Here is a 15,649-nt window from a genome sequence, read left to right as displayed (position 1 = left end):
AATAATAGTTGGGATAAGGGGTAAAATAAATTGGGTAGATAGAAATACTAGTGGTCAATGAAAGGGAGGGGTAAGGAATCTGGATTATCTGAGTATCTTTATTTCTTTTTCTGGAGGGATGCAAAGTTTCAGTGGCTGAGAGATTTCAAACAAAGTCAAGAGGCTATCCTGGAGGTTATTCTTATGCATTATATATAGATATCCCTTTTTAGTTTATGCTGTGTTGGAGTGGCTGGAGGGAAGTACCTGAAATGGTTGAGTGGTGTTCCAGTAGCCTTGATCTTGAGGATGATCTTGAGTCCTTTTAAAGGACTCCAGTAAACTAATTAAGTCCCACCTTGAATGAGCAGTGTTACATTTCCATCCAGTCAAAGGGCCACATCCACAATTTGGCCTTTTAGAACATTCTAAAAAATGTTATGGTGATGAATACACAACTATGAGATAATGCTGTGATCACTGATTGTATATCATGTGTGGACTGTACATGTGTGAATATTTGTCAATAAAAATACTTAAAAATAAAGTGGCCCTCAATATGTTGATGGAAATAAAGGAGAATTAAAATACACACACACAAAAAGAGTAAATAGATATCAAGAAAACAGTGAATGAACAACCTGCGAATCTTAATAAAAAGATAAAAATTTAAAAAGGACCTGTGCTGATTTGAAACTATAATGTACCCCAGAAAAGCCATACTCCCTGTTCTAGTTGCTAGCTGCCGGAATGCAACACACCAGAGATTGATTGGCTTTTAATAAAAGGAGATTTATTTTGTTAGTTCTTCAGAGGAAAGGCAGCTAACTTTCCACTGAGGTTCTTTCTTACGTGGAAGGCACAGTATGGTCTCTGCTGGTCTTCTCTCCAGGCCCCTGGGTTCCAACAACTTTCCCCGGGAAAGTTGTTGCATCTCCAAAGGCCTGGGCTGAGCTGCAAGTGCTGAGATGAGGAATGCCGAGCTGCTTAGGTGTGCTACGTTGCGCTCTCTCATTTAAGCACCAGCCAATTAAGTCAAATGTCACTCATTGAAGCAGGCATGCCTCCTAACCGACTGCAGATGTAATTAGCAACAGATGAGGTTCACGTCCGTTGGCTTATGTCCGCAGCAACAAGACTGGGTATGCTCACCTGGCCAAGTTGACAACTGAATCTAACTAACACACTCCCTTAATCCTGGATCCAGTATTGTAGGATGGGATCTTTTGATTAGTTTGTTTCCATGGGTATGTAACACACCCAGTTGTGGATGTGGCCTTTTGACTAGATGGAGATGTAACACTGCCCATTCAAAGTGGGACTTAATTAGTTTACTGGAGTCCTTTAAAAGGGGAAACATTTTGGCGAGAGCTCTGACACAGACATTTGGAGATGCTTAGAGTGCCAACACAGACGCTTAGAGAGCCATTAAAACCAAAGCTAGCAGACATTGCCATGTACCTTGCCATGAGATGCTAAGCAAGCCAGAAACTGCAGAGAGCCAACACAGAGAAGCTAAGTGAGAGCCCACAGATGCCCTGAGAGGAAGCCACCGGAATCAGAAGCACAAAGCAATGAACTGGGAGCAAGGACCTCAGATGCCTGCCATATGCTTTCTCAGTTGCCAAGAAATACTGGACGTCTTTAGCCTTTTCTTCAGAGTCAAGGTATTTTTCTTAGGATGCCTTAGTTTGGACATTTTTATGATCTTAGAACTATAAACTTGCAACTTATCAAATCCCTTTATAAAACCTGATCCAACATCCAGGGGTGAAAGTCTCCCTGGCGATGTGGGAAATGACTCCCAGGGATGAGTTCAGACCTGGCACTGTGGGATCAACAATTCCATCCTGACCAAAAGGGGGAAAAGAAGTGTAATTAATAAAATATCAGTGGCAGAGTTCAAATAGAGCCAAGAGCTACTCTAGAGGTCACTCTTATCCAAGCTTCAGTTAGACATTGCTACCCATCATAACTTGCCAAACCCCAACCAGAACCATTCCAGCCAATTCTAAAGAACACCTAGAGCAACATATAAGATTTTACAAAGGTTCTATGCACTATGATAACTTTCCAGAAACCTACAACCTCTAGATGGGTCCCTAGACCAGACAAGTCCTGAAACTTAGAGACCTCAGCCTCTCCAGAACATCAGCTAGTTCCATCCCCCTACCCCATATTATTTTTAGCCCCTTCCAACATGTAAAAGTTAAAATGGCCATAGCCCAAACACCTCTAAAGAGAGGAATACAAAGATCAAAGATGATGGTGGGGTTATACAAAGAAAGCAGGATTTAAAGAACAAATATGATTGCTGAATCGTTAAATTGATATTTCTTTTAGTCTCCAGTATATTAGAACAGCTAGAAGGAAAAACCTAAAATTTTAGAAGTGTAACCTATACCAAACTCTGTAATCTGTTCTACTACTAATTGTTTTGCTGTGCTTTAAAATTTATTGCTTACATATATATGTTATTTTTCACAGAAAAGGAAAAAATAATTGATTGTGATGCTAAACAATATATTTATTTCTTCTAGGCTCTTATATTCTGGAGCAGCTATAAGGTAAAATCTGAGATGATTATATGGTAGTCTATGACAAATTCTGGAATCTGCCCTGTAGCTATTTGTTGAAGAGTGTTTTGAAAACTACTGCTTTTTCCTTTCTTTGCTTTGTATATACGTTATATTTTTAAATAAAAAAGTTTAAAAAAAAAAAGCCAATCCATTTCTGGTATATTGCACCTGGCAGCTTAGCAAACTAAAATAGGAACCAAACAAAATATAGGAGTTGAAGAACACAATAGTTGAAATGGAAAATTTCCTGGAGGGCTGGAACATCCAGAAGAAAGAATCAGTGAACTAAAAAACAACACAATTTAAATGAGTCAGGCTGAGGAGCAGAAAGAGAAAAAGAATGAAAAGACCTGTGGAACAGCCTAAAAGTGACCAATACACACATTATGGGAGTTCAGAAGAAGAAGAAAGGGAGAAAAGTGCAAAAGGAATATTCAATGACATATAGAAAAATTCCCAAAATTAATGAAAGACATGAATGTGCAGATTCAAGAAGTCTAACAGACCCCAAAAAGGATAAATTCCAAGAGAACTACGCCCAGACACATAGTACTCAATCTGTTGCATGCCGAAGATGAGGAGAGGGTCCCTGAAAGCTGCAAGAGAAAAGCAATGTGCTATGTACAAGGGAGTCCCAATAATTTAAGTGCTGATTTCTCATCAGAAATCATGGAAGTAAGAATGCAGTGGAACAAAATATTTAAAGGGTTGAAAAGAAAACAATTGCCAACCAAGAATCTTGTATCCAGCATGACTCTTTCAAAAATGAGTGACAGTTAAGACATTCCCAGATAAACAAATGCTGAGAGAATTCTTTACCATTAGGCTTGCTAGAGGGAGTTCTGTGGATTGAAAGGAAAGGACACTAGACAATAGATCGAAGCAGCATAAAGAAATAAAGACCTGTGGTAAAGCTATTCATACGGATAATTAGATGCTGGTACTACTATATTGTATTTTTTGGTGTAGAATAGTCTTTTTATTTCTTATAGGTTCTAAAAATGCAACTGCATAAAAACAATGATAGATCTATGGTTTTGGATATACAATGCATAAGGATATAACTTTTTAAAACAAAACAAAAAGCAAAGGGAAAAAGGCAAAGGGACAAAGGTGATAGCAACAGTGTATGTGTTTTGCTGCTAAAGTTATGTTGGTATCAAATTGATTGTTATTTTGATAGATATGGGATGTTAAATTTTAGCCCTATGGTAACCACAAAGAAAATAAATGAGCGTAGCAGTTAAAACAAACAAGTTTATAGAGTCAGAATCTAGAATACAAGTTACCAGAGGATAGAAAGGGAATAGGGAATGGGAGGTTAAGGCTTAAAATGCACAGAGTCTCTATTTGGAAGGATGGAGATGTTTTGATAATTGATGGTGGTGATGGTCGCACAACATTGTGAACATAATTAACGGCACAGAAATATATACCAGAATTGCTTAAAAAGAGCAATGTTAGGTTGTATATATGGTAACAGAATAAAATATTAAAAGAAAATCCATGGTGTGTGTGTGTGTGTGTGTGTGTGTGTGTGTGTGTGTGTGTGGAGAGAGCGAGAGAGATAGATGATATAGAAATGAGAAAGGGTTCAAAATAGTTCAATACAAAAAATCAAATAAATGTGAAAAGAGACATTAATGAAAAAATTGAGAAACAAAAATGCATAAGGCCTACAAAGATCAAATAGCAAAATGGCAAAGGAAAGTCCTACATTACCAGTAGTTATTGTAGAGGTAAATGCATTACACTCCAGTCAAAAGGCAGAATTAGGCAAAAAAAAAAAAATGGATAAAAAAGCATGGCAGAGGGAGAATTGAAAGTTTCACAAATAGGAAGAAATTAAACAATGCACTCATAAACAACCAATGGATCAAAGAAAAAAACTCAAGGTAAATTAGGAAAAATCTTGAGGTGAATGAAAATGAAAACACAGTATAACAATATTAATGGTATGAAGGGAAGGCAGTGACAAGAGGAAAATTTATGGCTCTAAATGTTCACATTAAGAAAAAGTTCTTGGGGTGCAAAGGTAATTCAGTGGCAGAATTCTTGCCTGCCGTGCAGGAGGCCTGATTTGATTTCCAACCCGGGCAGTTCCCAAAAACAAACAAGCAAACAAAAAAATTCAATAAATGGTGCTGCAATAACGGGATACTCACATGGAAAAACAATGAAATGTGACCCCACCATAAAGCATACAAAAAAGAAAGAAGTCTTCAAATCAGAGATCTAAATGCACAGTTGGAGTTTCTAGAAAAAGAGTGGCAAACCAAACCCAAAGCAAGCAGAAGGAAGGAAATAACAAAGGTTAGACTGAAGATAAATGAAACAGAGAACTAAAAACAATAGAATCAATGAAACTAAAAGGTGATTCTTTGAAAAGATCAGCAAAATCAACAAACCTTTAGCTAGACTGACAAAGAACAAAAAAACAGATGCCGAAATAGTTGAAATAAAAAATGAAAGAGCAGACATTACCATCAACACTACAAAAATAAAAAGATTGTAAGATGATACTATGAACAACTATATATTAATGATTTAGATTACCTAATGAAACGACCTATAGTGACTCAAGAAGAAATAAAGGCTCTCAACAAACGAATAATAAGTGAACAGATTGAATCAGTAATCAAAAACCTCCCAATAAAGAAAAGCTCAGGTCCAGCTGGCTTCACGGTAAATTTTAGCAAACATTCTAAAGAATTAACACCAACCCTGTTCAAAATATTCCAATCAGAGGAAAGAGCATTTCCTAACTCATTCTATGAGACCATCATCACCCTAATACCAAAGTCAAATAAAGATACTACAAGAAAATAAAATTACAGACCAACATCTCTTGGAGTTCCTTGGCCTGCATCTCTGCATCCCATCACTTGACGAGCTCTGTCACATGATGATCTCTCTGCCCCTGTGTCTGCTTCTCTGGTGTCCACTGACTCCAGCTTCTGGCTCTTGGGTGGTCTTCTCTGACTCCTGGCTTTTTATAAATCCTGCAGTAATACAGATGAAGACCCACTCTGAATCAGTTGGGCCTCACTGAAATAGGACTTTAGATCTATGTGCAGGATCTAGGATCTATTCTCAGGATCTGGAATCTATTCACAGATGAGTCACACACTGGCTCACCTTAACATATTCAAAGACATTGTTTACAAATGGTTTCATTCCATCCAGGATCCTGGATTAAGATTAAGAGCATTTCCATGATGGAAATGTACCACAAATGGTGACTGGAAATGTAAGCCTGGTTTGAGAAGAAGATCAAGGCATAGTGGGAGTGACATTTCAGAAAAGTAGAGATACTTCGAGCCCACACTCATCACCAGGAGAAAAGCACTTTGCTATCTGAATGTGATTTCTATTACAAGGTACTGGCATTCTTTAATCAACTCTGTTGGAGCCATCCCTCTTCTTGCAACCTCTTCTACATTGGTCAAGTCATGATTAAGAATGTATGTCTATAGTGCATTTCCTAATATAACTTATGTGGACAGCTTAACCAAATACTATAGTACTTGGAATCTTGTGTAGGGCATGAGATTTTGTAGGTTTGTCCAGACTGATGCCCAGATAAATCCCAGAGCAATTTGAACAATGAATAGGGAAGTATTTGCACAGTCCCCTAAGGGGAATGGTAAGAAAGGGGGAAAATTCAACTTCCCCAAGTAGAGAATTCTTGATATTCTCACACACACTGGGGAAGCCAAAGCAGTAGGCCAAACCTCCAATCTTGAGGTTTGTTCATATGGGTATGACTTAATTCCACAAAGGATAGGCTAAGCTTACTTAAAATTAGGCCTAAGAGTCACCCCCAGAGAACTTCTTTTGTTGCTCAGATATGCCCTCTCTCTCTCTCTCTCTCTCTCTCTCAGACAACATGACAAGCAAACTCACCACCCTCCCCCTGTCTACGTGGGATATGACTTCCAGGGGTGTGGACCTTCCTGGCAACTTGGGACAGAAATCCTAGAATGAGCTGGAACTCAGCATCAAGGGATTAAGAAAATCTTCTCAACCAAAAGGGGGAAGAGCAAAATAAGACAAAATAAAGTATCAGTGACTGAGAGACCCAAACAGAGTCAAGAGGTTATCTGGAGGTTATTCCTATGCATTAAATAGATATCACCTTGTTAGTCAAGTTGTAATGGAGAGGCTGGAGGGAACTGCCTGCAAATGTGGGGCTGTGTTCTGGTGGCCATGTTTCTTGAAGATAATTGCATGATGATATGGCTGTCGCAGTGTGACTGTGCGGTTGTGAGAACCTTGTGTCTCATGCTCTTTTTGTCTACCTTATTGATGGATAATTAAAACATATGGATTAAAAATAAATAAATAATAGGGGGAACAAATGTTAAAATAAATTTAGTAGATTGAAATGCTGTTGATCGGTAAAGGGGAAGGGTAAGGGGTATGGACTGTGTGAATTTTTTTGTTTTCTTTTTGTTGCTTTTTCTGAATTCATGCAGATGTTTTAAGAAATGACCATGATGATGAACATACAACTATGTCATGATAGTGTGAGTTATTGATTATATAACAGGAACTGAATGATCATATGATAAGGATGTTTATATTTGTATGTGGCTATGTACATAAATAAAAAATAAATTAATTAAAAAAAGAAGAATTTATATCTAATTTGTTGTTCTGCTAATTAAAACACGGCAAGAGGTAGGAGAGAAGTTCAGTAGTATGTAATAAAAAATGTTATGAGAGCTGGGCAATGAGGCAAGTGACCTTAGAGGAAAGGATGCATCAGAAAGGTAATTCTCTCAGTGGACTACTGACAGGTAGGATGCTATGGGTTTATACAAACCCAAACGCAACTACCAGTTCAACCAATCTGTAATCTTAGGCAACTCATTTAACTTATGCTCACCTCAGTTTCCTTATCTGCAACTACTTACTCAGAAGGTTTATTGTAAGAATGAAGTAATAAAATATGGAAAGCTCTTAAGAATAAGTGCGTAACTTAGCATGTAGTAGGTGCTTAACTTAGCATGTACTACTTACTAGGCAGTAGAATTAAGATTCTCTGGGAAAGAATATGGCAAAAAATATATTAAATTACAATGAAAATGACAATTTCATAACTAAATGAGGAGAGGAGGGGATTAAGGATTCTCCCTGTTTGAGCACCACTTTATACAAAGTGCTTCTCAGTTTATGACACATAGTAGGAGTTTTAAAATGTTGTTTTGCTGTTTTTGTTTTTTGTTTTCTTTCCTTCACCTAGTTTCTCTTCATCTTAACACTTTAATATAATTTATCCAAGCCAGAAATCAATGAATGTATTTTGAATTAATGGTGAATGTATATTTTTAAATGATCAAAAATAGGGTTGTTATCCACAGATCTGGGATGATGGGATGATTTCTTTCAGGCATCACAGAGATGCAAAGTCCTTCTGAGTCTCACACTTCTAAGTATGAGAATTCCGAATTAGTTTTTGAGAGGAAAAACAATTTCCTTCTTTAAACTGGTAACTTTTTTATAGACTGACTGAGGTGAGTACACATAACTCCTATATATAAAATTAAGGAGCAAAGTATTTGCTCCTTTTTATTCTCCAGAGTTTCAGACTCAAGATTTATGGGGAAGAAGTGAACTTCAACTTATTGAGCAAACAAGGATTTACAACAAAATATATATTTCTAAATTTTATAGAATGTGAGTCATTTTTTCTGTTCTAAAAAAATGGGCATTTTTTCATATTACAACTCTTATGAATATCTCTACATACTTCACAGGCATTTATCATACCCCACCAATTCTGTGATGAGACAGTAAGTCAGCAAGTTACCTAATTTGTGTCAAGGACAAGGAAAAGATATGTCTGCAACAGCAGTTTTTTTTCCATCTAATGATAGGTTAGCACTCTGACTGTTGTAATCCATTGGAATTTCCTGCTTCTGTTTTGCTGTTTTTGCCCTTTTTTCTGTTGAAGCAGTGGGGCAGGGTAAGGCTAGCATAGCTTGTAGCAACAAATAGCATCTGAAATAATCATACATGATACACTGGGACAAAATAAAATTCATCTGGCTAAGTTCACGTTTCCAAGGACATTCTGTTCATTCAAAGGCTTGTCTAAAGAGTATTTTAATAGCAGCTCAGGGGCATGGCATGCACTTCCTTTGAATAACTATTCAATACTTTTCTCCTTTCAAAAAAATTTACTAGAAACATTCTTTCTCTCAAAGAAATTTTCTCCCTTATATAAATTCTGTTCCTCAAACAAATTTGAGTACTTTTTACATTCTGTAAGAATATGTTTTTAACATACTTTACAGGATGGCTGCCCAACTATTCATTTGACTGAAAATTCATCTAGGGCAAACAGAAATTGTCCCCCTATCCCCAGAAAATATGATGGTGTACCTAACATTGCTGTGTGAAGATACCCAAAAAATATGAAACATTAATTCCTGATCTCAAAAGGTCTACAGCCCACTTGGGGAGGAAAAATAGTCACTGGATTTTTTAATGAGAAAGACTTGAGTCCATCATTTTATCAATGGCCACAGGAAATAATTCACTGTCAAGAGAATAAAATAGAGAAAAGGATTGACCATCAGCAAACAAAATTAAAGTTCTCTTCCCTATCCTCTAGAATTGGCAAAGGCATGGAGTCATATACTGAAAAAGCCAGATAAGCATCCAGCATTATGCTGCAAAGATTATCAACAGAGGGTAAGTGCAATGCATCCCAGTACAAGCTTCTTGTGGTTGGCTGGATGCATGTTAAAAAAAAAAAGTTCCTCAGAGAGGGCCTGCTGCATGCTTGCCAGCATTCGGTACTGAGGATGGATGGACAAAGGGGCGGAGTATACTCTTGGATGCAGGGGTGCCCATAGGGTCTTAGATCAACAGTCAAACAAGTCTGGTGACAGCTGTGGAAATGTGACTTCTGGGCCACAACAGGATATATCTCCAGATGATGTGAGGGTGGAGATGTTTTTTAAGATGTGGCTGCCTTTCAACATACAATATAGACAATTTATAATGGACGTATGTATTACATGGTATTTTTTGTTAATGAGACATTTTATTACAACTCCAGTCAAATATGTTGTTGGTATATTTTTTTATATTCCCATGAGCAGTGGAAAAGGAAAACTATGACATTTAACAATTTTCCATGAAAAGAATTATCTGTTGGGTGCACATTATGGATATTGTTGCTAGAGGAGTGAAAAATGGGGGAAGTCACTGCAAATTGGCAGAAAAGACATGTAGATGAAGGAATATTGGAATGGGACATGACATTATGGGAAATATTTGGATTTTTTAAAAAGAAAGAAATAGATTCCGGGTGAGGTACTGGTTTGGTTTGCTAAAGTTGCCGGAATGCAATGTACCAGAAATGAGTGGGCTTTTATAAAGGGGATTTATAAGTTAAAACTTTACAGTTCCATAGTCACTGAAATTTCCAAACTAAGGCATCCCGTAAAAGATACCTTGACTCAAGAAAGGCCAATGGCATTTCTGTCAGCTGGGAAGGCACATGGCTGACATCTGCTCATCCTTTGGCTTCTGGTTTCAAACAGCTTCCCCATGGGCATTTTCTTTCTGCAACTCCAAATGTCTCTGTCTGTGTCAGCTCTGAGCTTTCTCCAGGTTCTCTCTTTCAGGACTCTAGTAAGCATATTAACACCACCTTGAATGGGTGGAGACACATATCCTTAGAAACAACTTAATCAAATGGTCCCATTACACTTGTGTGGGTTGCATCTCCATGGAAACAATTTAATTAAAAAGATCCCATCCAAACAATAGGTCTGCCCCCACAAGATTGTATTAGAATAAAAAACATGGCTTCCCTGGGGTACATAACAGTTTCAAAACAGCACAGGTACCCCTTATCTAAGGGGTCAAAATACATAGAGAAAAATTAAGCATAAACAAGTGGTGGCACCTTTAAGTTCAACAGGTATTTAGAAGTCCTCTTGGGCTAGGAGGATGGCAGAGGAGCCAGTCATGAGGTGCATTATTCAGAGCAGATGAAAAGACAAAAAGCTCTGCTGTCTAAGACATTTATTGCTCATCTGCTAGATGATGCTTGAAATTTTTTGACCTTTCATTTATTGGGCTCTGCTTAAATGCTTGAGTAAGCACATATTTGTAGGTTTCGATGAGATCACCATTTCTCTTCTCCATACCAGGCAGGTAGGAGTGAAGTATTTGGGTGTACTAGGTTTGGACATTTTGTTTTTAATTAATACATCCTTAGGTTTAGACCCAGAACTATAAATAAAAAGTAATTTATTTGAACATAATAATCTCTGACATTCTAGAGAAATACCTTTTAAATTAAATAATTAAAACAAACTTAAGTAATTGGTTATAGGAACATTAAAAGCTTGTGCGTTAAATTTCAAACCCAGAATCCTCAAAGTCCCATCTTGTGGTTTAGATGCCTGAGCACCCCCCTCCCTTTTTTACCTTTTTGTTTTATGATCTATCATTGAATTTCTGAGTTCTGAACTATGACCTACTACCCAGTTATTACATTTTTGTCAGGATTTTTCTCCCTTCCAAGAAAAATCTTCCGTATTCTTGTACACTTTCTGAAATGTGCTTTTATTTTTAGAAAGGCACACAATGTGGGTGAAAGAGTAGGAATTTAAAGTCAAAGAGATGGGGATCCAAATCCTGGCTCCAAAGCAAACATTAGCTGTGTGACCTTATCCAAATTACTTAACCTCTCTGAACTTCAGTTTCCTTCTCTCTCAACATCCTTACAGAGTCAGCGTGTAGATTAAACAAAGTAATAAATGCCTCATCACGCTGTTTATATAGGAAGGAACTGACTTCCATGTGAAATGGCATCAAGAACCTACCTCTGGCAAACAAGAAAATCTATACCTAATGTAGCTTCTTGGTTTCCTTGCTTAAAATGTCCCTGATTATAAATAATATCCATAAACATGTAATTTAAAATGTAAATAAATGTCAGTGCCATAATCTGTACCTAATGAGCAAAATCAAAAGGACTAGATTAGTCCATATAGGCTAACTTCTATAACAAGCAACCCCAAAATTACAGCAGCATCGCACTATAGCATTTTTATTTCTTGCTCGCATCGCAGCCCACTGTGGGACTGGGGAGGGTAGTGCAGGGCAGACAGCCACAGAGCCTGTCACGGACCCAGATACCCCCTCTTGGTCCTTATTATCCCCTCCCTTAAGCCAACAGATGAGAAAGAAAGGGAGAGAAATGAGAGCGGGGATCTCACTTGGGGAGATTTTCTCAGAGTTCCTGGAAGTGGTACACGTCATTATAGTTTTTATTCTCAGAACTCCATTGCATGGCGTTACCTGTCCACACGGGGGTCTGGGCAATGTAGTTTAGCCACGTGCCCAAGGAGGTGCGAATGTAAATATTATACACTTGTGAATACATTTCTGTTTCAGGAGTCCTAAAAACATATTAGGTGACCTTTTCTGCATTTGTTTGCCCATACCTGTTTAGTTCCCATTGCCCAAATACAGGCTTTGATTGTTTTCAGCCCTTTGCACTCTATATAAATTCCTAGAAGCACATGTTTTTCAATGAGCTGAATTAATAAGGGGGGAAAGAGAAGCCAGAAATCCCTTGGTATATAAAGTAGGGGATGGGGGGAGGACGGGGAGGAGATAACCTCTAAGAGGAAAGAGGAAAAATAGCAAGGCTCAGGGTGTACAGGCAAATTATAGATTTTCTTGTGACGGGCCCAATGAGGTCATCTAAAGTCTATACAACCAAAAGAGTCACATATCACAAAAAACTCTTCTGTAGCCGCTTTCCCTTTAAGGCCCAGTAGCCTTGAAACCCTCTGAGCTTTTAAAGTTGCACATTGAAAAACAGTAGTGCTGACTTGAGAGGAGTTGCAGAAATTAATATACATGTAGGCTGTGAGTGTCTTAGAAATAGCAAATGACAGCTGCGATGAAAAATGGTTTCAGGTTCATGGACTATTTCATACTCCCAAGAGGGACTGAAGGGGAGACAAGTGTGAGCCACACTCCCCAGTTTACTTCCTTCCTTCCTTCCTTCCTCTGGCCCTGAGTATCCGTGAAAAAGCCCAGTTCTTCTACTGCCCCCACCACACCTGCTCCATCTGACCTGTTTTTCTTGAGGTCAGTGGAGACCAAGAAAACTTCAATACTCTCCTTGCAAAAGTACCCACTTTCTGTTTGTGTAGCTACAGTGCCAGGAGGTCCCAATATTAGCCATACATTGGGGAAGACATAGAGGACCTCTGAAAAAGTACAGCTATTAGCTGACAGCTATAATGGTCATTATCTGCTAAGTGCCTGAAATGTTAGGGACATTATATATATATATATAATATATATATACAACCAAAAGAGTCACATATCACAAAAACTCTTCTGTAGCAGCTTTCCCTTTAAGGCCCAGTAGCCTTGAAACCCTCTGAGCTTTTAAAGTTGCATATCGAAAAACAGTAGTGCTGACTTGAGAGGAGTTGCAGAAATTAATATACGTGTAGGCTGCAAGTGTCTTAGAAATAGCAAATGATAGCTATAATATATATATATATATATATATAATGCACCCCAGAACAGCCATGTTCTCTTAATCCTGATCCACTGTTGTGGGGGCAGCCGTATTCTTTAATCCTGATTCAATATTGTAGGGTGGGATCTTTCGATTAGGTTGTTTCCATGGAGATGTGACACACCCAGTTGTGGGTGTGACCTCCTGAGTAGATGGAGATGTGACTCCGCCCATTCAAGATGGGTCTTGATTAGTTTACTGGAGTCCTTTAAAAGGGGAGGCATTTTGAAGCGAGCTCAGATGCAGACATGGAGACACTTGGAGAGGTGTTAGAAACCAGAGCCCAGCAGATGTTGCCATATATATTATATAATATATATATATATTATGTCATTAACCCCACAAAAATCCTAGCAGTATTATTTCCTCCATTTAGAAAATGAAAACTGAGTTTCAGTAAAGTTAAACAAACAGCCCAAAGCAACTGTTTTAGTTTGCTAATGCTGCCAGAATGCAATGTACCAGAAAGAGGATTTATTAAGTTACAAGTTTACAGTTCTAAGGCCTATAAAAAGTCCAAACTAAGACATCCAGATAAAGATACCTGGACTTTGAAGAAAGGCCTATTTCTGTCACCTGGGAAGGCCTGTGGCTGGCATTCGCTGGTCCTTGTCCCCAGGTCCACTGCTCCCAGCTTTCTTCCAGAGGCTTCCTCTCTAAGGAGCTGTGGGTCCCCACTTAGCTCTTCTGGGGCAAAACCATGGGTTCTGTCTTGCTTAGCATCTCATGGGAAGGCACATGGCAACGTCTGCTGGGCTTTGGTTTCTAATACCTCTCCAAGTGTCTCCATGTCTGCATCTGATCTCACTTCAAAATGCCTCCCCTTTTAAAGGACTCCAGTAAACTAATCAAGACCCACCTTGAATGGGCGGAGTCACATCCCCATCTACTCAGGAGGTCACACCCACAACTGGGTGTGTCACATCGCCACGGAAACAACCTAATCGAAAGATCACACCCTACAATATTGAATCAGGATTAAAAGAGTACGGCTGCCCCCACAACAGTGAATCAGGATTAAGAGAACATGACTGTTCTGGGGTACATGACAATTTCAAGCCAGCACAGCAACACAGATAACAAAAGAGGGAGCCAGGATTCAATCCCAATTTTTTCTGACTCCTCCCACATGAAGCAACTGATGTTTTTTGAGAGGTCACTGTGTACAGGGCATTGTTCCAAGCACTTTCTGCGGCTTGACTCATTTTATCCCCACAACAGTGCAATGAACCATCATTACAACCATTTTGCAGATGAAGACAATAAAGTATAGGGTGAAATGATTTCCCCAAAGTCCTAGTATAGGAAAGGGGTTGAGTTGTCACTGGAACCCAGGACTCTCTGCCTTGAAATGGATAAACTCTTTTTAAAGTTTGTATACTTTTTAATTATGAAAATTTTCAAAAATACCTAAAGTAGAGAGAATATATACATTCATGCCATCACTTATGTTTAACTATTACCACATTTTGCCATATTTATTTCAATAATTTTTCTTAAGTATTTTAAAGTAAATTACAGGCATCTTAGCATTCACTCCTTAGGGGTGGGGTTGCCATATGATGCTGCAACCCCGTTCTTCAGTATGGAGTGAGAGGAGCTGAGAGTGGGGACATGGAGGGACATTTGCACACTGGTGTTTACGGTGGCAGTTTGCAATCCATAATGGATGGAGGTGGTACAACGACTGAGGGAAGGAAGGGGGAACTGTGGCATATACATATAGCAGATACTGAGCGGCAAGAAGGAATGATGTTGTGAGGCATGTAACTAGGTGCATGAAACTTTAGGACTGCATATTGAATGAAATGTCAGGAACAAAAAGATGAATATTATCATGCCTCAATCATATGGATTAACTTTAATATAAAAACTTGAATTGAAGTCGAGAGCATGGATTGTCAGGTTGGGGCCTATTGTAAAGGGCCCTAGAGTGTGAGCTCTTACAGCAGTCACATATGTTCAGGAGGTGTAACTGTTATTTCTAAATTCTGAGATGCTGAGCTGTTTGTTTATAACCTGGTCATTCCCAGAAAGGTTGGGTATTTATATAACATCTGAGACTCAGAGTGTGAGCTCTGAAGCTATGAACATCAGCACTATCATCCCATACAGGAACTGTTCAAAATGTTGAAAAAGTGATCAGACTTCAAGTAGAGATATGAAAGAAGCTGATCTGAATAGGACTAAGGTATATCAGAAGTCTGGGTAAAAGACGATATCATCCATATTTTTAAATTTTGACTTCTGTGTGAGACCAAAGGGAGAGATGTTTATTTGGTTCAAAATTTATATTTGGGAAGTGCATTTCCAAATAAACTGACTTGTATGGTCAGTTTAGTTGAACATCGTAAGTACATAGAATCTTGAATAGGGAGTGAAATTTTGTTGGTTTGTCCAGATTAGTGTGATGCCCTGATATACCCCAGAGTAATTTAGGCAGTGAATAAAGAAGTATTTGCAAAGTCCCCTTAGAGGACTGGAAAGAAAGGCAGAAGTATTCAACATCGCCATTTAG

The 15,649-nt window shown here is 38.4% G+C and overlaps 1 long non-coding RNA gene across 1 annotated transcript in view; it reads left to right on the top strand.

Moving 5' to 3' along the window:
* LOC143682526 (uncharacterized) overlaps positions 1–6,548 on the top strand; it is a 45,910-nt gene extending 39,362 nt beyond the window's left edge. The window contains exon 4 of the long non-coding RNA XR_013175173.1: positions 6,443–6,548. This is a non-coding gene — a long non-coding RNA (uncharacterized LOC143682526). The remainder of the gene's footprint in view (positions 1–6,442) is intronic.
* The last annotated feature ends 9,101 nt before the right edge of the window (positions 6,549–15,649 follow it).

Source organism: Tamandua tetradactyla, chromosome 5 (assembly GCF_023851605.1).
Source record: "Tamandua tetradactyla isolate mTamTet1 chromosome 5, mTamTet1.pri, whole genome shotgun sequence".
Classification (NCBI taxonomy): Eukaryota; Metazoa; Chordata; class Mammalia; order Pilosa; family Myrmecophagidae; genus Tamandua; species Tamandua tetradactyla.
Note: the sequence above shows the minus strand (reverse complement) of the source record. Positions and strands in the feature narration are given on the sequence as shown.